Below are 26,269 nucleotides of genomic sequence, written 5' to 3' on the forward strand. Positions count from 1 at the left end.
CTTGTGATGAGGTACCTGTTACCTAACTTTCTCTGTCCATGTGTCAGACATCTGAAGTGAGTCATTCTGACTGACACTATAATCCCTAAAGATACACATACCAACAGAGGACAATTAATCTCCTTTGAAAGTAAATGTTTAAATGGAGTGAACTGGCCTCAGGATGTGAACATCTCATCTCCACTGACTGTAGAAGAAATATCTATATCCGTCTGTCTCCATCTCCATTTCTCCATCTTTCCATCTCCCCATCTCTCCTTCCCCCATCCCCACAACCCCCTGCCCCCCCCCCCCCCCCCCCCGTCTCATTCTCCATCTCTATTTATCTCTATCTCTACCTCTATTATCTCTTTAACAGAATTAGATGATAAAAAAAAGAATTTGGAAAGTTAAAGTTACCTGAGATAAATCCAAGCCTCATTCCCATATCCTGCCTTCCGTGTAAGATAGTTTAAGATCACTGTAGCAAGAAATGGGTCAAAATGGGAAATTAGAAATCCTGGTACAGCAGTTTGGAAACCTTTCTTTACCTCTTCTCTGCACCATCTGGGAAAAGGGTTATATACTTTTTTGCTCATATAATAGCAGAGGAAGTGGCATATTGGAGAAACTGGACCATTTCCACTGCTTCATGCAACATTCAGTTTTTAGGAACTGCATTGAAAAGACATTCTAACAGGCAAAATTGTGGTGAAAAACAGATTTGCTTTCCCATAATATTATATGGGAAAGGAAATAGGTACTAGCTCCTCTTCCAGAATGTCTGTGCAGGAGAACATGGAGCAGTCAGCTGGGAAATGAAAAATGGGAGTACAGAAATTAAATTAGCAGGGTAAAGATATTCTGATCACAAAGGGATCTTTTTCTTATAAAATAAAGGCACTGCTGAAGCCTGAATCAAGGCTAAAGCAAATTTGACCAGTCTCTTGGCCACAGACACACTAATAAAAACCTAAAAGTCTCATGTTAGCAATCAAGAGGCTGTAATATGCAGTACAAAATAAATTCATGAAATCATTATGAAACTTCAAAACAAGATCGCATTCAGAGTCTCCAAATTGCCTTCAGTAACTTTATTTCCTTTACAAGGGATAGAAAACTGTAAGGCATTGAAACAGAATAAAAATGTTGAAGGTTTTTCAATGGACTCATTGTAGGAATAAAGAAAATAAACTATCAAACTGGCCTTCATTGTCAAGGTAAAGAGCCATTTCTGTGCTGGATGTTTCTACACTGATTTGTGAGACACGCTGTCTCCATGTAAAGTTTACCTCTATATCCTATTCACATTTTGGTCCTGAATGCAGCAAGAAAAAATAGGTTAAAATAACTGAGAATTATTCTCCAAAAAATTATGTCACCATTACCTCAGAGTAGATGTGTCTTTAGGTTTTTGTTGCTCTTTAAATAGCTTTTTTGTGCTGCTAGAGTTTAAGCACTGCTGGAACTCCGTCAATTCTTGACCTTATTTTTTTTTCTTGCCTAAGTAAGGAAAACTCCCAGCTGATTGTGAGAGTGCTCTGTTGCCATCACAAAAGACCCTCTTCTTTGGGAGAAAAGCTGAATTTCCGGTGTGAGATCATCAGGTTCAAGAAAAGGAGAAAAAAATGCTCTTAAAAAATAACTGAAGCAGGCAGCAGAGCAGGAATTGGTGATTATCTGGCACACAGTCAGATCGTCAGTCATGGCGAGGCATGAGGAACACTGGCTCTGCAGCTGCAGGCTCAAAAAAATTGGTGAGACTAAACAGTGAGCATTTATCAACAACTGGAAGCATTTAGACAAAGAAACTAATTTTTCATTGTCCTCCTTTATAATCAGTTTTTTGCTACATTTTTCTCCAGCCAGAGAGGCAATTAGCACAGAGTTCTCATCAGCCCTTCTGAGAGCTTTCTCTCCCTTCCTGTACTGACAAAGTAAAACTGATCGCACACAAGCAGGTTTTGGCTTCATTAAAAGATTTGGGGGCAAGGCAGATAGTCTGCGTATTTTATATATTTTTAATGGGATAGAGCAAGCACTGTTCCAAAGGAGCTGGATCCTGGTGAGAAAGAGGGTGTTCCTTGCCATTTATGCTCTGTACTCAAAGTACTCTGACTGTAAAACACTTGAGCCTTCAGAATTTTAGGGCCTTGGCCAAATAGTACTTGGTCCCTTTCAGCTGCTGCAGGCTGTACTGCTGTGACAGAGAGAAGCACTCTTCACAGACTGGTCTCTTTTCCATGGAAACTCAGTTTGCTGTCATGATAGACATTACAAAGCTGAGAGAGGCAAAAATATGGGACAGATTGCACTCCAGGCTCACTCTTCCCTCTTACTGCTGTGGCTTTTCAGAAGGTGTACAGTGGAGTTGATAAAAACTGGGGTAAAAAGCACCACTTAGTACTGAAAAGTTGTCAGTGGTGGGATGATTATACTAATGACAAAATGTTTTGCTTTTGCTCTAATCAAGAGTATAAAGTCACAGAGAGGCGTGTACTGTTATCATGGGATACTCTTGTCTTACACATTTAGAAATGGCTAATGATTTCCTTTGGCATGTGGACAATGCAAGGTACAATCTGTCCTCAGCATGCAATGGAGGGTTTTTTCCTTTCTTTTGTTCATGAATTTGGAGACTGTACATGTAACATGGAGGCAAAATGCTCTGAGCAGTGGTGTACCATTTGCTTACAATACAGAGGGAAAGCTCCACATACATCTGAGTATATCTTAGGCAAGAGGGTATGTTGATTGGAGGGATAACCATCATTGGCAATATGCCTTCTGAGGCCTTTAAAAGAATATTAGATAAACACACACAAAAATGTATGGCAGAAAGCAAGTTTTCTCTAAGGGAAAAGTGAATGGATCTCCTAACCATTTTTTTATTATCTCCTGTCAGATACATCAACTGAGGACTTGGCCCTCCTTCATTTCTACAAATTGTATGTAATTCATTGTATGGAGAATTAACTAGGTGGCCGTAATCACTCACCGTACATCATAAACCTTACAAGTTTTCTTGTAAGGTTAAAACTGGGGGAAGATGGACAAGTTTCAGCTCTTAAAAGAATGTTTTGTCTTCACTACACTTTGCAGCAGCTTATATAGCAGATTTATGGCTAGCACAAAGAAATCATTCATGGATCCTGGTTCATCACTAACTTTGCATATGCACATAGCTTTTAACTCTATGTTCTATGAAGAGCTGATGACTTTAGAGAGTTTTATATTTAGTTCCCAAACTGTTAACAGAAAATACATGCTACACAGAACGTTATCCACTGTTGTTTCATCCTCACTGGTACATCAGCGTTCAGCTATTCTGTACATTATATAGATAGTTCCAACATGGTAATGTATTGGAAGAGAAAACCAGGAAGGAAGATGGGGAGTTCTAATGGAACTGAGAAAGGATAATAAAAAAAAAAGAACTCAAAGATACAGTGTAAACTTTCTGTATGTTGAAACAAGCCTGTGTCTCCTAAGCATTTATTATGGAATCACTATAGACATGAAATTTTGCTTCAACCTGTGTTAGTTACAGCAACTTGGAGGACATGAATAAAAATAACACATAAGATATAAGAGCTTATGCAGTGTGCAGCTCCCAGGAAAGAGGCTCAAGTAGAAAAACAACTCCGAAAATCTCACTTCAAAATCTTTTGATGGAAAGGTAGTTGATATCTTACTGTAAAAAATCTAGGGTTTTTTTGTCCCTCAGTCCTGAGTTTCCTCCTGAATTTTAGAAGATTGGCTGCAGTTACAGGCATATATGAAAAGGTCACTTGCTTTTAGTTGTATGATTTTTTTTAAGTTTTTCTGAATTTTGAACTTATGTGGTTCAGTCAATATCTGTCTAGTCTGGGACTAGATGTTTTCAAATTACTTGTGTGAGTTCATGCTACAAAGCTCTTACTAGTTCTATGGTGATGCTTAAGAATTTGTAACGTACCAGGTATGAATGGAAGGAAGTGCAAAATGCAGATCTCTGTAGGTCATTAATCATGAAAACTCTCTCTCAAGTAAGTTATGATCATATTATGGTACTGACTCTAGTCTCTCTGTAATATGAACCCATGAAATTCATTAGTTTTTTTGGAAATAAGTGTACTTTTGCTCCAAGTTCAATAGTACAATTCGTGATTGGTTCTATCTGTAGTAAAGAGTAGGTAGTTGTGCCCAGTCTTGCTGGTAGTGGATTTGACCGAGTTATCTGTGAAATGAACCTCCTCAGAGTTTTGGCTCAGAAACAGAGAAAGAAGATGAAAGAAAATATGTTGACTCTTTAAGCTGGGGAAAAAAAATGACTGGCATGCATTGAATGTGGAAGAGATATAACAGCCAGCAGTAGAAACAGAATACTCACACAATTTGCAGCATGTAAATGCTTTTGACTGATGCTATTAAAGAATCAACTGTGATATCTAAGTAAATACAAATTAAAATTATTATTATTCTTCACTAAGTATCCTCTGTGAAATTCATAATAAAACTCAGGAGTCAAAAGCAAAAGAATCAGAAGTAAAGGCATTTATGAAAGTTGTAAAAACTGAAGGGAAAGGAAATGAAATAGTTAATGTAGCAGATTCTTAAAATAGTGGGTGACTGGGTAGAAATACTTCTGTACAAGGACTGAAATGTAACAGAGCTACCCACGTTACTGTAATGCAGCTTTCCCCCTCTCACGTTATACTTGATTGAGTTCATATCTTTTTCTTTTTTTTTTTTTTCTTTTTTTAATAGTAACAAGATAATCAGAAACTCTCTTTAGCTAAAGATTTTTTTTTTTCTTTTATTCATACATGTAGGTCACCTATTTTCCTACTAGTTATAAATGAAACCCTGGTTGTGCTTCACTGATTGTACATGGTAATTGAAAGAACGATCTTTAGATTATTTACCAAGAAATTAAAAAAAAAAAAAACCAAAAAAAAACCCTCACTAAATAAATGTTTTGTACCAAAGGCTGTTTCACTTATTTATTCAAGGCTCCAAATTATGACAGACTTTACAAGGATCAGTACAACACCATGGTGGTACAAAACTGACAGGAAAGAAGTGAATCTCAGCCAGTGTTGAAGGACAGGGGGAGTAGGACATGAGGGAAAAGTATGCCCTGTTCCCTTTGGCATTGCTTTTCAGTTTATGCACCCTGATTTTAGTCCAGTGCTTACCTGTAAAATATCAGGCGAAACTGGTTTTACGTCAGCATCGTTTACTGCACACAGTGTAAAGCAATGGAGAAGTTTGCTACATATCCCAAATCCTTATCAGTGTGCTACTATGTGTGACATTTTAGGCACTGGTTTTACCACAGTGGAGATATAAAACATATATTGGAGGAATATACACAAATTTATATGTATGTATGCAAAAATATATTTGGAGGACTTCTTTTTCTCCTTTTGTGTTGTAGGGGTTTTTTTGGTTTGGTTGTGTTTTTTTTTTTTTGTTTTGTTTTTGTTTTTGACAGCACTAGGTTCAGCATTTAGATTTGGAGTTCTACTTTTCTAAAACATTACAGTTTAGGTAATATACTTACCCAGCTGCTCAGTTTATTGTCACCACACAAATGTTTTATGTGCTTAAAGTGAAGCACTGTTCAAAGTATGTCACTGAAAAAAAGCATACATATTGCCTCCAACCTTGGAAAAAATCAAATGCCCTTATACTTTTACTTTTGTCCTAATTTTGTTATGAATTTCATATGTGACCTTTAACATATGTTCTCATCTTCCCTTTGTCTTGAAAACTCTCTGTAACAACCTTCCTTCTCTTGTTTAGCAATTGACCAAGATAATAGAAATGAAGCCAGTGTTTTCCTGTTATTCTTAATCAATCCACCTAATCTTTGTAAAATGGAGAGAATTGCTTCACTCATGGAAAGCTATATTGCTTAATTATGTTTAAAGTATTTTGAAATCCATAGATTTTCCATGCTGCATAAGTGTTAAGAATTTTAATTTTGATAGAATATTAGAGGGCTTTACCAATGATGGTCTAGATAATACGGAAGATCTCTACTACATTGCTAAAATCTTAAAATCATATTTTAAGTACTCCAAAACTAATCAATTTCTGTTTATAGAAGTGCAGGTATATGATATGTATAATATTATGAGTAATTTTATGTTAAGCTTGATACCTCTATTTCAGAAATTTAATAATGAGATTTGTTAAAAGCATATTGGAACTATTAACTAGACCCTTACCAGTGAGGGAATTCAGGTAGTCTGGATGATCAGTGTAATAGCTGAAAGAATAGAAAGCCAGAAAATTAAAAAGGCACCTTGTCATTTTAATTTTTTTTTAGTTTATGCTAAATAAGTCTTGTTCATTCAGTCCTCCATTGTGGATCATGGGTTCATTGACCTCTGATAATTTTTGGTTCCCTCAATTTGGTTGTCTCCTACTAGTTCTCATGTTTGCAAGAGCAGCCAAGCAAATGCTGATATGGAAAAAAACATCTCTAGACAAAATCACAAAATATATTTCAGTCGGCTAATTATTTCAGTCTCAAGTGGCCAGTGAATCAATAAGATTGCTTCTGAACACATCTTTCTGTTTCAATGTTCATGTCAAGGACTCTTCAGATTGTATGGTGCCTTTCACTATGAATAAAAGCAATATATAACACAGATAAAAGAAATAAAAGAAAGTAGCCATGACAGTCTTTCTGCATGTTATGTTATTACAAACAAAAATTTTAATAAATATTAGAATTAACATATTAATTTGATATAATTTGAATATTAAAAAAATATCTCTCATGTTACTCTATTACAGTGATGACCCAAATATATTGCAATAAAAGATCTTAATTCTAGACCTTCCACTAAATGCTATTGTGTATTTTAAGAACATTAGTTGGTTTGTTTTTTTTTTTAAATTCTTCAGACTCCCTGCAGAAAAGGATAGAAAATTGGACTAGATTCTGGAGTCACCTCTGTTAGACACTATTCTCTTCTAGATCTAATTTTTAGTATTTTGTTGCTGTAGCATTCAGAGATCTCTAAAGGATCATCCGTTTAATATTACGGTCTCCATAATCTCTGAAGAATTCTGATGCCAATTTTATTGTCAAGAAATCCTACCGGGGGAGAGAGACACACGAAAACTTAACTTTTCTTCTTGCTGTCTTCTTAATCAAAAATAAATGCAGTTCTGACCTAATGCTGAATACCTCTTGTGGAAAAATATTGTTGAGATTCAAAGCTTCCCCTCTATACTCTATGTCTTACTGCAAGGGTGAAGTATTATGTGAGAAAGGGAATTTGGGAATTTGAGCTTGCAATGATTTTATGCCTACATTTTCCTTTTTAAGAGCTATTGTTTGTTCATGAGTAACATGTTTTGCACTCTTAAGTAAAGTTTCCAAGTTGAAACAGGTAAACCAGTGAAAGCAAATCAAGAAATCACTCAGACCTTCCAACCTTAAAATCATCCATTTTATGTTTATATCAGTTAGTTTGGGGTTTGCTTTGTTTTTAATTCCTTATAGTTTGGGACCTTATTATATGATCCTGTATCTTGGAATGAAAACATTGCTGTAGAATGGATTGACATCTTCAGGCCTGCATGGAACAAAATGTACTAGGAAGATTCTAGGATATACTGGATTGTTTTCTTTGGCAGTATTTCCAGATGAATTTTCCAGGCTGGTAAAGACTATCACTAAAAGGATATCTAATAATAGATTAAGATATCTAGTAATAGATTATTTTGTGGTTTCAGTTTAGAATGAATGGATCTGAAAACAAAGAACTCTTAAACTCAGTTTTCCAAGATACAGCCAAGAGATTCACAGTCTGCTGAAATTTCACCTGAGTGAATAACAATTGCAGATACATTTATATACTAAATTTTAATGCATTTCTTGAATACTTATCAGTATTTTTCAAAACAAAGAATAGTATGGTCATAAAGCACCCATTCTATTAGAGGTCCAGAAGTTATTCTTTGAAAGAAATAGCTGAATAAGTTAGTATTTATGATTTCTATGGAACAAGTGATATCTGAGGAGGGATTTAGAAGAAAAATGGATGAATGCCAGTGGCACTAGTTTAGAAATGATTTGCAGTTTTTTATTCTGGTCTCTCTGAACAAATTGCAAATTAATAAGTTACTGAGATTCATATAAATTATATACAAAATCTCCTAACAACTCTGCCACATTAAAAGAACTAATGAAAATTAAAAAATGCATTTCTTGAAACAGAAGAATATCACTACTTTAATTTTATTCCTGTGCATTTGTATATTACAAAGCAGCCTTAAATTACATGACCAGTCACTAGTATAGTCACAAGACTTTTAGATTATTTGGTCCAGGGGTAAGGTTGATAATTTATGTTCTTTATTTTCTCTCTGTGCTGTCTAATCCAGGTTTTGCTCTATCTAACTTACTTATTTGGCTCCATACTGTGCTCATCACCTGATTAACAGATTGCTTTCATGTCTCAGGTCACCATCAGTTTAGTTTGATTTCCTTCTGTGTTTACTACTCTTCTGATTTTAGAACCATCTGCAGGAGCAATAACCATTTAAACAACAAGTATTGTAGAGTACAAGACTTTTTACAAGGGCATGTAGCGATAGGACAGGGGATAATGGTTTTAAACTGAAACAGGGTAGATTTAGATTAGATACAAGGAAGAAGTTCTTCCTTGTGAGGGTGTTGAGACACTGGAACAGGTTGCCCAGAGAAGTGGCTGCCCCCTCCCTGAGAATGTTCAAGGCCAGGTTGGACGGGGCTTTGAGCAACCTGATTTGGTGGAAGGTGTCCCTGCCTATGGCATTGGGTTTGATACTAGATGTTCTTTAAGATTTCTTCCAACCCAAATCATTCTATGATTCTATGATTCTACGTATGTATGCACAAGTCAGCTTTTGAGGTGGTGTTGTGGAAGGATTCAGGTTTATCTTAATGTCTAGGTTCAAAAAGCTTAATTATGTCCCTTCTGAAAAATGCAAGCACTAGAAATTTGTCTTTCTCATTATTGATATATACATCATTGTGACCAAAGACAGTCTGGAAACCAGGAGAGACTGCATGAATGAACTGCAAATGGAGAACCATTATCTGGAACTCTTTGGATCAAAAAAACCCTGTTCTGTGCTGAACTGTTTCATTAATGAGGAAAAGTTAAGAGAGAGCAAACTCCTTTCCTTAAGCAGAAGGTCATTGTGTTCAAAGGAGGGCATGGAATGGTGATAGTTTATCGCAGGCATCCACACACCATAGGTGCAAGTCTCTGCTGTCTGTCCTTGAGGAGTGTGGTTTGTTCTCCAGCTGGTTAGCATTTATGCGGCAATCAGCAGGAAGAACTAAGTGGAGCTGAAAAGTGTTCTTGTGTAGCTCAGCAGAAAAATGTTCTCTGCTCTGCATTCCTTTGGGCTGCTCAGATAAATTCTCATCGACAAGCTTCAGCAGCACCGGCCATTACATGTGCACTTACCATTGCACCAGTCAGGAAAAGATTGAGCTGTATGTAATGTTAACAATTAAAAAGGCCAAGGATTATACCCTTTCACATATTTCCATAAAGTATTTAAATTATTTGTTTTTCAGAATAACCAGGAAGTACCATAACGGATTTTTTGGGGGGGAAAAAGATAAGCAAATTGTATGGAAGCAACTTTATTAATTATCAAATGTTACATTACTGAATTAATAAAGGACAAGGTAACATTCATTTGCTTCTTTTTTTTCTTGAAATAAAAAATATAATCATATTTTGTGATACTATATGAAGTCAACCAACAAGCAAACTTGTCACAAACATCAAGATGATGAAAAGGACAACCCTCTATGTCTTCTGATAAGAAGTGTTTTTAGAAGTAACCTAAACACTTCTAAAAAACTACACTTTCTATATCCAAAGTTTATGTAGCAGTCTCTTTTAATGGATGACACAACAGGTTTAGATCAACTGTCTGTAAATCAAAGGTCTTCCAAGTATCCTCATGTGCCTGAAATTAAGTAGCATGAAATGGTACTTATATCTGCCTGTGGGCCACAGAGAAAAAATTAGGAAACCACACACTTAGAAAATTAAATATGGAGGTTTTTCATAGACCATGGAATTATAATTGGCATAAATATAAGCTCAACGACAGAAAAAAAAAAAGAAGAAAAGGAAATGTGCACAGCAAAGCAATAGCAGGATTTATAAAACAGAGAAATTATTTGAAATATAAGCCACAAATTGGACATTTAGACAGAAATAACTAGAGTATGAAATAACATTGGAGAAGTGAAGCAATGCATGATAAGAGGAATTTTCTTTTTGAAATAGAATTCTGCATTTAGGGTGTGTCCAAAATGAAATTTTATAACTCAACAGAACAGCATTGGTAATTGAATTAATTCCTCCTTCCATAGCTTTTAAGATCTTTGACAGAGAGAGGTAAATAAGGGGTCACTGACAGCAGCCTGTGGAAAGAGAATCCCTCTCATATATTCTAGAATAAATATATCAGAAATGGGGAAAATTATGAGAAATTTTATGTTGCATTCCAGGTGAATAAAGTCCATTTTGTGCTCAGATACATCACATTTCTTACAGCATTTGTTCTTATTGACCCTTATTTCTTGAGAAGAAAAAAAGAGGGGGTTTTAGTTCAATGGAAGGAATTAACTTGCATACCTTCTCTAATTCTTCCTAGATTTCACCTCTGCAATGTAAATGTCTGATGCAATTCTTTTCTACATTGTGCTTTTTTTTGTGTAGAATATTATATGTAACATTCATTGCCTTCCATATTTCCAATCACTAATTTCTTACTTTATAGTGGAACCACTTTATTCGGTGGATTAGCAGGAAGGAATGGTTTTTAAGCCTTAACATTACCTCAAAATCTAAGCAGAACCTCACCATGAAAAGGACACACCTGTTACAGCACTAACACAGAAGACTTCCTGTTGACCCCCATACCATATAAAATCCACATACAAACTGATGAAAAGGGGTGATAATATTCATTAGCAGTGTGGGGTGGTGAAACACTTAAGGCAACAACACTTCATCCACCACATGGCAGACGGAGGTGGGAGAGAGTTCATGCTCTCTGACCGCGCCCAGAAACACAGCTCCATGAGCTTCATGGTGCCTGGCCTTCAACAGAAGAGAACAAGTTTGTAGCAGGTTCGGGATCTACCCAGGAAGAATCCTTTGAGTGATCATCACCACTTCATTGCCTTGTTACTTCAGTCTGTTTATCACGAGACCTTTTGCTCAGTTCTTCCAGAATGTAAAAGCATTTCTGTCTGGCCTACTTGTAACTTCTGAGAATAAATTCTGCACTGAGCATCAAATCATCCATGGTATATTTATATCCAAATGCAGTGGGTTAATTTAAACTGGGTGATGTTTAGTTTCATGTAATCCTAGATGATTTGAACTGAAATATTCTAGGGAATGATTACAAGTGGATTATCCAGAGTATCTGAGTGGAAGTAACTAAAATAGAAACCATGCACTTGACAGAATGAAATGCTTGTAAAATGCAGTGATTATATCTGTTACACTGGAATACAAGAGAGATTTTATTTATTTCCTCTAAATGAAAAAGGTATCTCAATGAAAAATCTTCTTTTGATGTTAATTTCTTACACTCCCCACTTAGTATCTTCCCCTCTGCCGAAATACTGTAAATTCTGCAGAATTAACCAGTATCCTGGCACAGTAGAGTATAAAATTCTTGCCTCTTGGTTTCATTTGGCTGAATTTTTATATTTTTTTTCCTAAGCACCTAACTGATGACATGTTTACTCTCAATTTCAAAATAATTCATGTTGACAATTTTATTTTCTTTCACTTTTGTATTGGTTTATTTTATTCTTGCTGCCAATATTTATTGACTAGAGAAAGAAGCTTTTATTATTATTGACATTAAAGCCATTACAGTTTGCTGGGCACAATTTTATCACTTGCTTTTTTACCAATTTGAAAATATTGGATGCTATATTCTCCATAAGTATTTAATGTTCTCTGTCTCTCATAACATGTAATTATATACAAAATGGGCACTGTGTGGCACAAAGAAGCTTTGTGGATATACTTACCAACACCATAAGATAGATTCTTTATACCTTAACAACAGTGAGAGTTCACAGGAGTTCATAGATCTAATAGCTTTAAGTGGTTTTCAGTTAGAAGTCTTAAGTGCTAGCCACTTATATTTTTATAATGAGTCTGTAGCATTGAAAATGAAAGTAACTAATGATTACCCACGCTGTATCAGAGAAGAAAGAGATTTCCCTCTGTGGGAAGAATATTATAGTTGCAGGGAAAAAAATTAAAGGTTTAATAATATTCCTTGTTGAAATACTATTCTGGAAGCCTGCAGCCTGGAATGTAAAAAAAAGGCTGCTATAAATATTACAATATTTAATCTCTACTATGTATAGAAGGGAAACTCTTTCATGCTGCTGTCTGGGCAATTAGACACACCTCCTCAATGTACTCCATAACAGAAACTGTTCTTATTCTCCATTGATTTCTCTGCTAATTCTTATTGTTTTGTACCCTGATAAAGGTCTGCAGTTTTCCCCTTTATTCTTTCAAGAACATATAGAAATTCAGTCTTGTAAACAAAGCAAAATAAATAACTCTCACAATCCTATTATATGGAGATATTATAGTGTATAGGTATTTTGCCTCACAGACAAACGTTTGCTAGATAGGCAAAATTCCCTTGATGTGTAGGATAACAAAATCAGAAAGGATAGATGAGGGGTTATTTTCCTATCACTTACTGTGATTTGATTGATTTTAGATTTAATGTTACTTGAACAAAGACTGATTTACGTTTAATTCCTAACACTTTTGCTGGCTGTAATTTTTATGATCATGACGCTGTTCAGAGCCCTAGGCACATTATGACCCTGGTGCTTGTAAGGGCAGAAACACAGAACAGATAGATTGTCTCTACAGCTCTGTCAGGATCCCTACCTTTACAGTCTACCACCTGAAACAGAAAAAGAAAGGCAAATACAGGTTAACAGAGAAACAGAGTAAACAGTGATCCACTATTGTGCTTGGCATATTGGGAGTTTAACAACTATAAGTTTTCTATATGTATTAGAGCTATAGAGAGCTTTTAAGAGAAGAAAAAAGAATATTTGTGGGGGCTTACAGTGAACATGGAAAAAGCTCAAAAGTTTACAAATAAGATGGGCAGAATGAGATTGTTGCAGGATCCCACAAAATGAATGGATGGTAGCAAGGACAGGAGACATTGCAAAGAGCTTTAAGAGTGGAAAAAAGTATCCCTTTTTCAATGCAATAGAGAATATGTGAACTGGCAATAGGTATGCAGTCTAAGCTGAGGGCTTGAAGAATATTGTTGGTAGCTGCTTTATGGATGGCTATGTGCATGGTAAGATTGCATATATCAGTGACAGAGTAATCAAGATAAAAAATAAGGAACAGAGTTTGACAAGTTTAGTTCCATGAAAGGATAGGAAAGAGCCTCCAATGTTCAGCCATCATGAGAAGATGACGACTAGAAAAAGATCTGAACGTAAAGTTTTATTCTGCTTATGATCTTCAGTGGCAGTCTGCAAAATGAAGTTCTTGACAGTGATTAAGCAATGAGGTAATTATATTTAGCCATAGTTTCTTTTCTGTATTTAATTTTTTAAAAATAAAAATGCTGGAGATTTATGTTTGTTTATTCTGACTGACTCAGAAAGCTAGTAAGCACGACACTTCAAGAGGTAGTTATGGCGTCCAAAACTACTTTCAGAATATAATTTCACTGCATGCTCAAACTTTGTCATTAAAGGAATGGTAGCTCAGAATGCATTACTGTGAGATATTAAAAAGGGTTGACATGAAGTACATATGGTTCTCTTAAGGTTTCATGTAGGAAAAATTTTAATGGTAGTAGAATCTCTATTCTACTGTATATTTGGTGTCTCAGCTAAAGCTCATAGCCAGAAAAAGATGAATGTCCAGTTTAGGCCATGCCAGCTTAGTAACCAGAAAGAACTCAGAAAATATTAAAACTGAGAGTTACATCATTTTTTCTGTTACATATTCAGCTTCACGTACAAGGGAAGAAATCAGAGTGTGAACATTTCTTCTGTTGGTTATTCTGGGATATCAGTGATAAAGAGAGGTTAACAGCTTTCTCTTTGCAAGACATTTCTCAGATGTGCTCCCTGTGCTTACTACCAGTGTCTGGGAGTTTCTTTGTGCTGGCAGGACTTTCATTCCCAATTTCCACCCTGTTAGACAGTTGTGCAACATACTTCTACTCAAATTTCTTATCAAAAGCTCTATACAATGTAACATAATAAAATTCAACACAAGGGTATGCCTGTAGACATTAGGCCTGGCCTGTTAATGTTTTGCTAGTATATCTCTGTAGACTGGAAGAATTGATGTGCTTGTACAGAAGCTGTATTTATGGATCTTATATTTTCTTCATGAGAAGGTAATGGGCTTAATTCTGTAAGGTAACAACTTCTGACTGAAACCCAAATGAGGTAATGGTTCTTCACCGTAAATGGTGAAGAACTGTGAAAAAAATATCTTGAGATAAACAGTCAATAGAGAACTCTGAATAGGGTTTTAAGAAAATTCAAATATGTAAATACAAAACTTAGCATTTTGGAATAGTCCAAGAAGGTTGTAAGTTCAGAAATCAATGTATAGATTACACTCATCTTCAGATGACAGTAATATTGATAACATTCTCCCTGCTACATAAACATTACATAATTTTTTCATGAAGTCAGCAACTTGTTTTCTACTGCATTTCTTAATTGGTAAATCCTCTCTAACAAAATAAACAATTAATCTAAACGAGCAACATCTAGGAGCCCTCAGGAAGGGCAACCATTAATTTTGATCAAAAAACTGCTAACAGCAATATTTATAAAAGTAATAATGAAACGGAGTAACTTAATGAATTACTCTGTGGAAGCTTCAGCTGAACATGCATGAACAAGTTATACCATATAGAGTGGAGAGAAAATAATGCGTGTAGCAACTTTCCATTCTAACATGCAGCCGAATAAAGAACAACTGTGAATAAGGTTAACTTTATTTGCATTGCCATTCCTTCAGCCCAAATTTTTCTCTCCAAAAGATTAAAATGAATATCTACAGCTGCAACCAGTTTATATAATTTCAAACTTCTAATATTCTATTTGTTGTGATTAAATGATGGCTTTCTACCGTGGCTTGGGCCCTTTATACACATTATGTGCACATATACATCATAAGTGAGGGATAGAATATCGGGATCATCTATCAGGGACTCCTGGGTGATATAGGTAATAGGAAAGTAGATTAATCTCTCCTAATTGAGATATTTTAAGAATTCTCTTTATGGTCTATGGAGAGAAATAAGGGTAACCAGTGAATGATTCATTTCTTCTTAAGTCTAAGCCAGATCAAACATACCGCCTTCTAGTGAAACCTGTTTCACTCCATTGACTATCATGGGAGTCCAGGATGACTGACTGCTTCTTAAGCACCTAGCATAAGGTGAGAGAAACTTATACCTTGGGACTCTCCCCTACTCAAATTGCCTGATTGGTAGGGTTGCCTTTTCATTTTTTGCCTGCTAAAGAAACTGATTTTGTAATTAATTTCAACTCTGAAATTGGAAACAGCTCTGATCCTTAGACCCATCATTCCTTAAAATGTTTCTCTACAAATCTCAAGAAATTACAGATTGTCAGTATTGTACAAGAGAACTAGAATGAGAACTAGGAAGGTAGAGCCCAAAATCAAGTCAGGATGTTACAGTCTGGATGTGTGGACAACCATCTGGGTAAAAACCTGATTCCATGACTGGGCTTAAAGGACAGTGGCTACATGGAGGTTGGTGATGAGTTGGATATCACAAGAGTCTGTCCTGGGCCCTGTCATGTTACGGTCTTTATAAGTGACCTGAAGGAAGCATCAGAGTTCACTCTCATCAAGTCTGTAGATGAGACCTGTTGAGATGCTCAAGACAGGGCCACTCTCCAGAGAGACCTAGATAATCTGGAGAAATGGACTAACAGGAATCTTATGAAATTCGTAGAGGACACATGCAGATTCCTCCTTTGGGAGGAAGAAGCCCTTGCAATGATACAGGCTGGGGGCTGAGAGCTGGGGAGCAGCTCTGTGGAAAGGGACCTTGGGGTCTGCTGGACAGCAAGCTGAGCATGAGCCAGCAGTATCCTGGAAGCAAAAAAGCACAAAATCTTCTTGGTCTGCATTAACAAGATCAAACCCAGTACATTGAAGGAGGGCATTATCCCCTCATCAGGCCACATCTAGAGTACTGTATCCAGTTTTAGTGCCCCCAGTAGAAGACAGTCATCAGTATTTGGAGTGAATTCAGCAGATGACCACCATGATGGCTCAGGGCTGGAGCACTTGCCCTGTGAGGAGAGGCTGAGGGAGAGGGGTTGTACACCCTGGAGAATAGATGACTTTGGGAGAACTGAATTGCAGCAACCAGTACCTATGGGGAGGCTTTTCCAGCAGTGTATGGTAAAAGAATGTCACTAGAAGGGCATAAATTGAAACAAGAGAAATCCAGATGGATGTAAAGAAAACTTTTTCCCATAAGAACAGACAAACATTGGAGGAAGTTTCTCAGAGAGATGATTCAGTCTCTCTCCATCCTTAAGGGTCTTTAAGACCTAACTGGATGTTGTAACCTGAATAAATCTATAAGCAATATCCTTTTCTGAATTTATATGGTCAGAAAAAGAGCTATAGCTGGTGGTTAAATTTTTTGTTAGTTAATTTTTTCTTGGGCAAATTGTGAATTTATCAAGCTCTATAAGTTTAACAGATTCTACCTGGAAAGGTACTAAAGCTCCTACTAAAAGGCTGTTCCACAACATCTCTACTTTACTAGTTAGAAATCTCTTTCTAATTTGTAGCCTAAATTTATTCATGATTTTGTGCCAATTTAGTGTTTAAACTTAAGTGACTCTTGTCCCTCCTTGGTATCTACCTACTTGGTGTATTTATAGACAGTAGGCATGTTACTTTCAGCTTTCATTTTGTTAGGCTGGAGAAAACAGGCTTTTTTACATATCCCTCTCAGAAGTGTTCTTCATTCCCTTCTTCACGCTAACTGCTTACTTTGGTACCTGCTCCATTCATTCTTCCTGAACAAGTGTCCGGGACTGGGTGCTCTCTGTGTTTCTGTGAAGCTTTCAGTGGTATGGCATGACACATGCTGCCTTCACAGATGGCCAATCTCTCCCTGATTAAACTGTGGCTTACAATTGCATAGAGACATTGCATAGGTGCAACTAATCAGACTTCGGGTCTCCAGACTTGCCTCATCACTTAGCCTTGTGTGCTGCATTAACAAGGGAGTGCTTCAAATTATATGTGGAGCCTTAGGGCCTATCTCACATCATGAATTTGGACGCACCAGTATTTACATATTCAGCATATGAGCTCACAAAAGAAATAAACCATCTTCTAAATGTGTCATCTCACAACAGAGGAGCAGTTGATATATTTTATCTGTATTGAATATGTCAGACTTGCTCTAAAGCCAGCAGTAGTTGGGAAAGAGAATTACTGATGGCACTCACAAATCAGCAGGCATCCAGATTTTCTGACCTCCTCAGTAAGTTTTGACAATCTGGCATACCTCTGAATAATGAAACACCTATTGTGCAAGCATGACAAGCCCAGTGACCAAAACACTTATGACACAAGTCCCAGTTAGCAATATTTTTTATTGCATTGGCAAAATGCTAACATATAGAGTCCCTTCTCTTAAAACTGTGTAAGAACAAGATGAATTATTCATGTAGAACTCATCTGAATTGCTTCTGATTCAGTTCTTTAAAGTCTGAAAAGCACATCTGGACACGCATCAGTAAATAAACAGTCTAGGCTTCCCTTGAAACAGCTTGTACTTTGGAAATAACCACATAATTTGAGATCAGGATGACCCTGGCATTTAGTTGAATAACATTAAAGCATCCCATCAACAGGAATTAAAAGATCCAAGCTGAGATCAATTTGCTGACCTGGTGAAAACTGGGATTTGCAATGCTGATTTGCTATAATGGCAACAGCCTTATCCAGTTAATTGCATAAATGAATTTATTGGTTATCCCCTTTAGGATTTCCGTTGGCCTTAAAAATTCTCAAAATTGGGACATTTGAAAGCCATTCTGGAAAAAATAATAGCTTGCAATATTCAGGCATGTCATCATAGCTAGATGCGCATCAATATGTCCAACAACCTAGGATACAAATGGAAACTGCAATCATTATAATCCTTCAGCACTCAGATATGTTTCATATATGTAAAGCTTAAATTGTTTGCACAATGTTATATTTTATTAAGATAAAATAGAATACAGGTTTGAAGGAGGCAAAAAAAGAAACTGACGTGACACTAAAAATAACAAGAACTTGCATCTCCTTTGACACATAATTTGAAATTTTCAACATTAACTTACCTAAATTCTTATTGATATGCAAAAGAAATAAATTAGGAAGTCACCTTATTATTTTTTTCAGGAATAAATATTAATATATATTTTAAGAAAGAGTATTCTTCTGTGTGCCTTGTTTTTTTTCCCCAAAATTCTGTACTTCGTACTAATTTTAAATAAAAATAGAAACTAAAAGCTTAAATATAGTCTAGTTAGTACTGATGGCATCGTACATTAAAGGCCAGTACAGGCCTAAAGTGATGCAGAAACTGTGCATGGGTTGCTAAAATCAGAATAATGGTTCTAAAAGTTCTTGCTTAGTTGTCTTTTTACTATGATGATCCTCCTTCTCTATTTTCCTCAGCACTTAATATTGCATTTTCATAGAGGCATAGAAGAACCTAAATCCTGAAGTACTAGTTCATACCTGAGACTTGGTGGAAAGGATAGACTGGAACCATCCTCATACAACTCTAAAGTCAGTGTTCAGGTGCTGGCTCATGTGTGTCTGGTGTTATCTGAGATGTTGTGAGATATCCAAGGCATCCATACAGTACTGGGGTCACATTTGTGCCTTTCTGGAACAGTATAAGGAAATTAAGTGGGACGCTGTAGGACATATGAAATGACACTACACACTTTTGTGTAGCATAATGTGTAGATATTAGGTCTTGTTCGTATCTTATGGGTGATTTGCACTCTGAAGCAGCAGATGGAAGCCGGTTAGCAGACCTCACATTATCTAACATGGTCTTAAAACCATATATTTAAACAACTGAATGCTGCCTTAATTTCCAAAAGAAGGGTATGTAGTTCTATTTACTCTGTCACAGGATGTCTTACCTGGCCTCTCTCTGCCACTTGAGAAGTCCATTGGGTTTCCCTAAGTCCTGTGTCACAGTGTCAGGCCAATGAGGCTGTCTTGGACATCCTATTAAATCTCAAATAGCATTGGATGCTTATATTCAGGTAGCTAGGTCAAACCCAAAATGTGGACCCTGTATGGTTAATGTTCAGCCTGAGGTCAACACTGAACTATATGCTCTATAACTCTATAACCTCTGTTATGTTAGTGTCAGCCTGTGAGCTGGATATCTGCTATCGGTCTATAATTACAGTCAAAGGAAGTCTGAGTCAATGAGGAAATCTAAAGCACAGAGACCTATTTGACTGACCACAGGTAAGGACTACTCAGCTGCTCATGTGAATGTCTAGAGCCTTTTGAAATGTTCTAGGATATAGGAGACATCCACATGGGGCTGGCAGATTTGACACAGTGTGTACGGGAGATCCACGCCTTTATGGGATAAGCTGAAAACCCCATGGGATATCTTAATGTATTTGGTGTTTCATTTAGGAGCTGATTCCCATGCTTGAGGACAGTGTCCAAGTTGGTGATTTTAAGCTCTTTGCACAGTCAGTGAGGAGAAAGTGAGACTTATAGGGCCCTATCTGACTATTTTAGGTATCTCCTGGGGCAAGATGAGCTGCATCCTAAAAGTGACAGTTGGTATGCAAGAACTTTAGACAACTATCTTGCTTGTACATACCTGCCTTATAGACATATACATTTCACCAGATGAGTCTCACAGGTGTTTGAAAAGCTCCATCTGATAGTTCTCAATCTCTCCTGTGAACTGTTAAGATGGTGGTGGCTGTATCACTCCCACAGCTCCCTTGCCTTCCTCCAAAACCATTCCAGCCTGCTGGATAGAGCTTGGCCTGAGGCAATTTGTACCCATAGCTCCTACACCCTGAGCAGATGCTTTCCCTAGCTGTTGAGACACAGGCAATGTAGGCTGGCATGCAGGACTCCTAGGTCCAGCAAAAAACCACATTAACACCACAAATTGTTATCAACTATGGTTCCAAGCACTATAGCCTGGATTGTTCATAGATTTTCTCTAGATTTTTTTGTTGTTGTTGCATTAAACCAGATACCATAGTCAATAAATTGAGGTTATTTCTGTTTGCTAGAATGAACTGATGTATTCATAACTCTATTTTGATACATTTTCTTTCAAACCAGTGAGAGTAAGATACATTCTCAGAACACATACACCAAGAACAAGGCAAAATATTTCAACACTGATTTAGAATCATTGAACTGCGTTTGGGCAAGTTAAAGTGCAATGTTCTTTCTTGTCTCTATTTAGCAATTTATGAGGCTGCCTCAGGACACTAATCAATAGTGGAACAGGCAGTCTTCAGGACCAGCAGTTTAGCTCATTATACTATGGTCCAGTATATGTTATATATGTTGTTTAAAACTGAAGGAAGAAATTTCAAGAGGGTTGCAAAATCTACAAGATTATATTCAACTATTTGATAGACAAATGAATCAATGTTTGAATCTGCTTTACATTTATTAAGTGTATTTCCATCAAATCTTTTATTCTCTGAATAATTGCCAGGGTACAGTTAAGGGCGATGCAAGCTTTTGCCTCTTATAAGAGTCCTAATGTACATTTTTATGGTATAGTGCTACCATTTTGCAAGTATGCTACTCTCATTCTTCTTAAGTTTTGTAGATATGAGCTGCTAGAAGATAGGTAGTAAACTATCTTACCTGTTGGAGTAAGGAGTGACACTTTTTAAAATCCTCTCATGTAGTTTTATTTCATTGCTATTACACATAAATAGGGACTACAGTGTTTATATTTTTGAAATGCTGGGAGTTTCTGGGCATTTATAACCAGATGTAATAGAGTGAGGGATTTACTGACTGATAAAGTAGCATTAGGATGCGTGTATTTGTGATAGGACATTGCTAGCCCAACAGAATAGTTAGCACCTTGTTTTTCTTTTAAATTTCTTTAAATGTTCCCTTTGTTACTATCTGGACTGAGAGCCCAGGGAGTCGTAAAGGTTTCATGATCCCCTCGGGTTAAATTAAGGTGAAATGACACCAAACAACCAGTAAAAGAAGTTTTACTTGTGGTAGAAACAACCTAAACTTGAAAAAAGATAGTAAACAATGTGATCGTGAGAGGAGAAGGGAAGGGAAGGGAAGGGAAGGGAAGGGAAGGGAAGGGAAGGGAAGGGAAGGGAAGGGAAGGGAAGGGAAGGGAAGGGAAGGGAAGGGAAGGGAAGGGAAGGGAAGGGAAGGGAAGGGAAGGGGAGGGGAGGGGAGGGGAGGGGAGGGGAAGGGAGGAGAGGAGCGGAAAGGAAAAATGAAAAGAAAAGAAAAGAAAAGAAAAGAAAAGAAAAGAAAAGAAAAGAAAAGAAAAGAAAAGAAAAGAAAAGAAAAGAAAAGAAAAGAAAAGAAAAGAAAAGAAAAGAAAAGAAAAGAAAAGAAAAGAAAAGAAAAGAAAAGAAAAGAAAAGAAAAAAAAGAAAAAAGAGCATGGGTTCTGCACATTCGTTGAGGGGGTATGGGGTGCATTAACCCTTTTGTTGGTTGTCGCTATCTCCCTCTGCCACCTTTACCTTTCCCCCAGTAACTGCTGTTTTTTTCTGACTTCATGCTTCTCAGGCAACCATCCGGGCTTTGGCTCCTTCTGGTGCAGATGTTGCCCTCTTATCTTTTAGCTCTTCTTCAAGGGCAAAGCTGGTAGCAAGGCCTGCATTGTTTATACAAAGTATCAGGCATACAAAATAAAGTCAATACTTACAGGTCCTTCTTAGAAGATCAGTGCAACAAAGTGTTCAATGAATGTTTGAGGCATTAACTCCTTCAGTTCCTCACACACTTCTTTTTTAAAAACAAAGAGTCTCAACCAGTTGTAGGTATCAAAGAGTAGAAGACAGATTAACAAGTGTAACAGAGAGACTTCCCTCTGAGTTTTTAAGATTTGTCCTCATCCTCATCATCTCTTTACATGTCAGCATTAGACGGACAACCATTGAGCATGATTATCAGTGTCTGTACTTCCTATATTGCTGGAATACACCCTTAACATTATGTTGCTGTTTACCTTCTAATAAAAAGTGGAATTATGTTAGAAATATTTGGAAGACATTTGCAAGATCTCAGACTTTATAACTTGAGTATTCATGGTTCAATGTACACTGTGGTGGGTTGACCTTGGCCAGCTGCCAGTTGCCCACCCAGCCATTCTCTCACTCCCCCTCCTTAATAGGCGAGGGGAAGAAAATACCATTAAAAAGCTCATGGGTTGGGATAAACACAGGGAGATCACTTACAAGTTACTGTCATGAGCAAAGCAGACTCAGCTCGGGGAAAATTAATTTATTGCCAACTAAAATAGATTTGGATAGTGAAGTGAGAAACTTTAACAGAATAGATGCAGGGCTCTCAGCAGGGTGGGCTTTCAGCAGGATAAGCTCTCAGCAGGATGGGCTCTTGAGATAAGGGAGGTGCTGCAACTACTGAGTCCCAAGGTAAGGAACAGGGATTCAAGGAATGCTATATTGACATGCTGAAAAGACCTAATTGGGTGAAAAGACTCTAGAGAAAGAGGAAGCATGTTCAATCTTTATCCTGAAGACCCCCACCCAAGACCACCAGGAACCACTGTGCAGACACAACGGGGAGAGATTTGGGGTGGGATTTATGATAATGAATTCTCAAAATTGTAATCTCTCTCCCTATTATCAGGATTATAATGAATATGTAAACATCTTACACTATAGAAAGGAGCTACTTTTGGCTCCCAAACATGCACGTTTGTGGAGGAGCAATCCGCTGTGCACCCAATGCTGAATAAACATACCTTCTTTATAACCTTACTGATTGTAAAGTCGTTATTCCACATGTCAATAGTGAGAAACAGACAAAAATGAAAACACCTCACACCCTGCTTCTTCCCAAGTTCAATTTTACTCCTCCACCTCCTTCTTGTCTCACCTTGATGTCTGCAGGGCTATTTCTCACACTTTTTTCCTCACTCCATTCTTCACCATTGTGCAGCATTTTTTACCCTTTCTTAAACACACTTTCCCACAGGTGCTGCCATCTTGGCTAATGGGCTTAGCTGTGTCCTGCAGTAGGTCTGTTGTGGAACTGGCTGGAACTATCTGGAACCAACTGTGTCTGGCACAGAGCAGCCCCAGCCCCTCCTCACAGAGGTCGTGCTGCAGCTCCTGTGCCAGCAACTGGACATGGACACACAATACATACACAGATAAATTTTATGAATTAAAAACATGCTGAGAAATTCTTCAGAGGCAGCTTCAGCATAGCATGCAGCAGACAAATCTTGATCTTATTTATGCCACTTAAATCTATCCTCAAAAGATTAACAAAATCTGTTTTGCTCTACTAAATTTTTTTGCTGGCTGTGCAAGGCCTTTGAAGGGAAACAACTGTTGGCTCTTTACCTTGTGGTTTTCCAAAGTGGACATGTTCTCAGCCAGGCTTTAGAGATGTTTGCACTATCATCTGCTAACGCACTTCCAGATAGTCATACTGAGGTTCTGAAACCTCTAACCAAAACAAAGCAAATAGAAGTGGGTGATAAACATTTGAGTTGATTCTATATCCTGCAGAGAGGAAATCAGGTGTGCTGTGCTCAACATACATTTTAAAATGTTTCCTTAAAAAAATCCCACACAATTTCAGCTCTAATCATAAGTAGAGGGTTGATACTTCAGTTCAGTTTGCATATCTTAGTTATTATCTCCTAAGTTTTATCTTAATAGTCAAAGGGCTATAAAACCACTCAGAGGTGCTTGGACAGAAATTAGAAGTATCAGCATTCTGGGAAACTTAAATATTTAATCCCTTCAGTTTATAAAGGTCAAAATATAGCATAGTTTATTAAAAATTAATGAACAATATACACTTGGAAAGCTAGATCTGTGGAGCATAAAACAAGTGAATGTTCAGACATTAAACTGTATCGATATTGCAACATGTTCATACAAATTTTTAGTAAATGGCATGTTCAGACCCTTGGAAAATGTTCTAATGAACTGCTGGATGACAAAAAAGAAGTTTCTGAGTTATGTGCAATTTCTCATGACTTTAATATGTCATTAAGACTTATACATACATTTAGAACATTAACATCTGTGCTTTAAAATAATTGGAAACACATGCCATTCATAATACAATAATGATGTTTTTTCATAAGAGCATTTAATTTGATGAGCAAATGCAGTGTTACACAAATGCAAGTTTTGGGGTTGGATCAAACAGCAGCTGTAAACCTTTCCAAGTAGTTGTGGCTCCATTCAGAGCTTAATGGAACATGAGTCACAGCCTGCCATTTGAGCCTCTCCCACAGCAGAGAAGCAAAAGAATAGCTTGGCACTGAAGTCTGAGATAAAAGAGGCATTAAGATAGATATAGAGAGCAATTACACATGTCAGTGAAATTATCCTTTGTGTTTCAGATACTTGGGTTCAAAAGTTACAGACAAAATCACTTTATTCTTCTGAACGTCTGCAGAATCTGTGTATAATTATAGTATTTTTCTATATACAATAGTGTACACATCTACTTAAAACAAGTTGATGTTTGATCCAGTGTCCTGTGTAGAGGCACTGGCAGGCTCTCATCAACACTGATATGGTTCAAGACTAAGATGTACTGCAAGCATTTCTCAGCACATACATGAACTACACCTGTTTCCTTAGCTCTCAGAGTTTATTTGTGTGTGTCTTACATACATTGCTCTTTGTGGCTTCCTAGCAAAACTGATATAAAATGACACAAAATTCTATCAATGTGGAAATTTCTTCACAATAAATGTTTCAAACAAACATTTGCAAGGTTATCAAACAACCTCACTGTAGTCATCTCCTAGGCCAGATCTACTCCTCCTAAATCCCACAGAATCTTTTAATTCACAGAGTACCAGACAACAGTACAGACTGGCTTGATTTCAAGTTTGCCTAACTCTCTAAGATTTTCCAACAGTTTTCCTAAATGCTTCAATTTAGGTGCCCATACATACTCAGAAACACTCTGTTGCAGGAAGCTAGCTTCCTATCTCCCATATACCTTTGCAATGATACAGTTTGAAGTATAACATTGTCTGAAGTCTGCTTAATTACTTTAAAAAAATGTTCAATGTACCCGCTGCCTACCTTTTCTAGAATGTCCTTAATTAGGATACACACTGAGTATGGAAGAAATTACAGAGTCTTCACGTTTTTTTTTATCCCTGTGGTATATTCTAGGTCAAAGTTTTAATTCCTTTTGAAGCTTTCTTAATGCTTTTGTTAAAACCCTTTAAGGACCTCTCTGCATCTACTAACAGTTGGAGAAGTGTAAATGAGAAACCATGGCCAGGCTGCAGTCGAATTAACCATCCTCAGAAAGATAATTTGTAGAACTTGGGGACCTTGGGCAGAGGAAAAGGACAGTCCCTTGTTCTAGAAGTGTTTCATGGATGAATACATACACAGTTCAGTGTATAAGCTGTGGTAGCATCTGGATTCCCATATCTGACACCTTGCAGATAAAAGCCTGCTTCACTCAGAGCTCTTCAGTACCAGCTGCAGGGAAGCCAGCTTCAGTAATGGGGGTGAAGAATCTCTCCTCTTCTGGAATTCCTTACATCTCTGCGATAGAAACAGTTAGACTGGTTAGGCTAGTAAGCAGAAGGTATATCTCTTCTATATAGAGTCACTGGGAACAGGCTATATCTACTTTAGTAAATAATACAAGCGATTGTGTCTGTAGAATGAAACAGGTGATGCTGAGGTCCCAGCGACCACCCCTGTGTGTTTCAGGATTTCTTACTTAGGCTTAACTTTACTCTGTCTCCACCCTCTGGATGCTCATTAGCAGTTTGGTTGCATTAGGTTCACTCAAGAATTGATTAAAGTCCTCTACATGGAATCCATGTAGCACTCTTGGTCTGCTCTGCCATGCAACCAGTGTACAGCAAATCACAGAATCATCTAGGTTGGAAAAGACCTTGAAGATCATCCAGTCCAACCATTG

The sequence above is a fragment of the Athene noctua genome, chromosome 3, assembly GCF_965140245.1.
Source record: "Athene noctua chromosome 3, bAthNoc1.hap1.1, whole genome shotgun sequence".
NCBI lineage: Eukaryota > Metazoa > Chordata > Aves > Strigiformes > Strigidae > Athene > Athene noctua.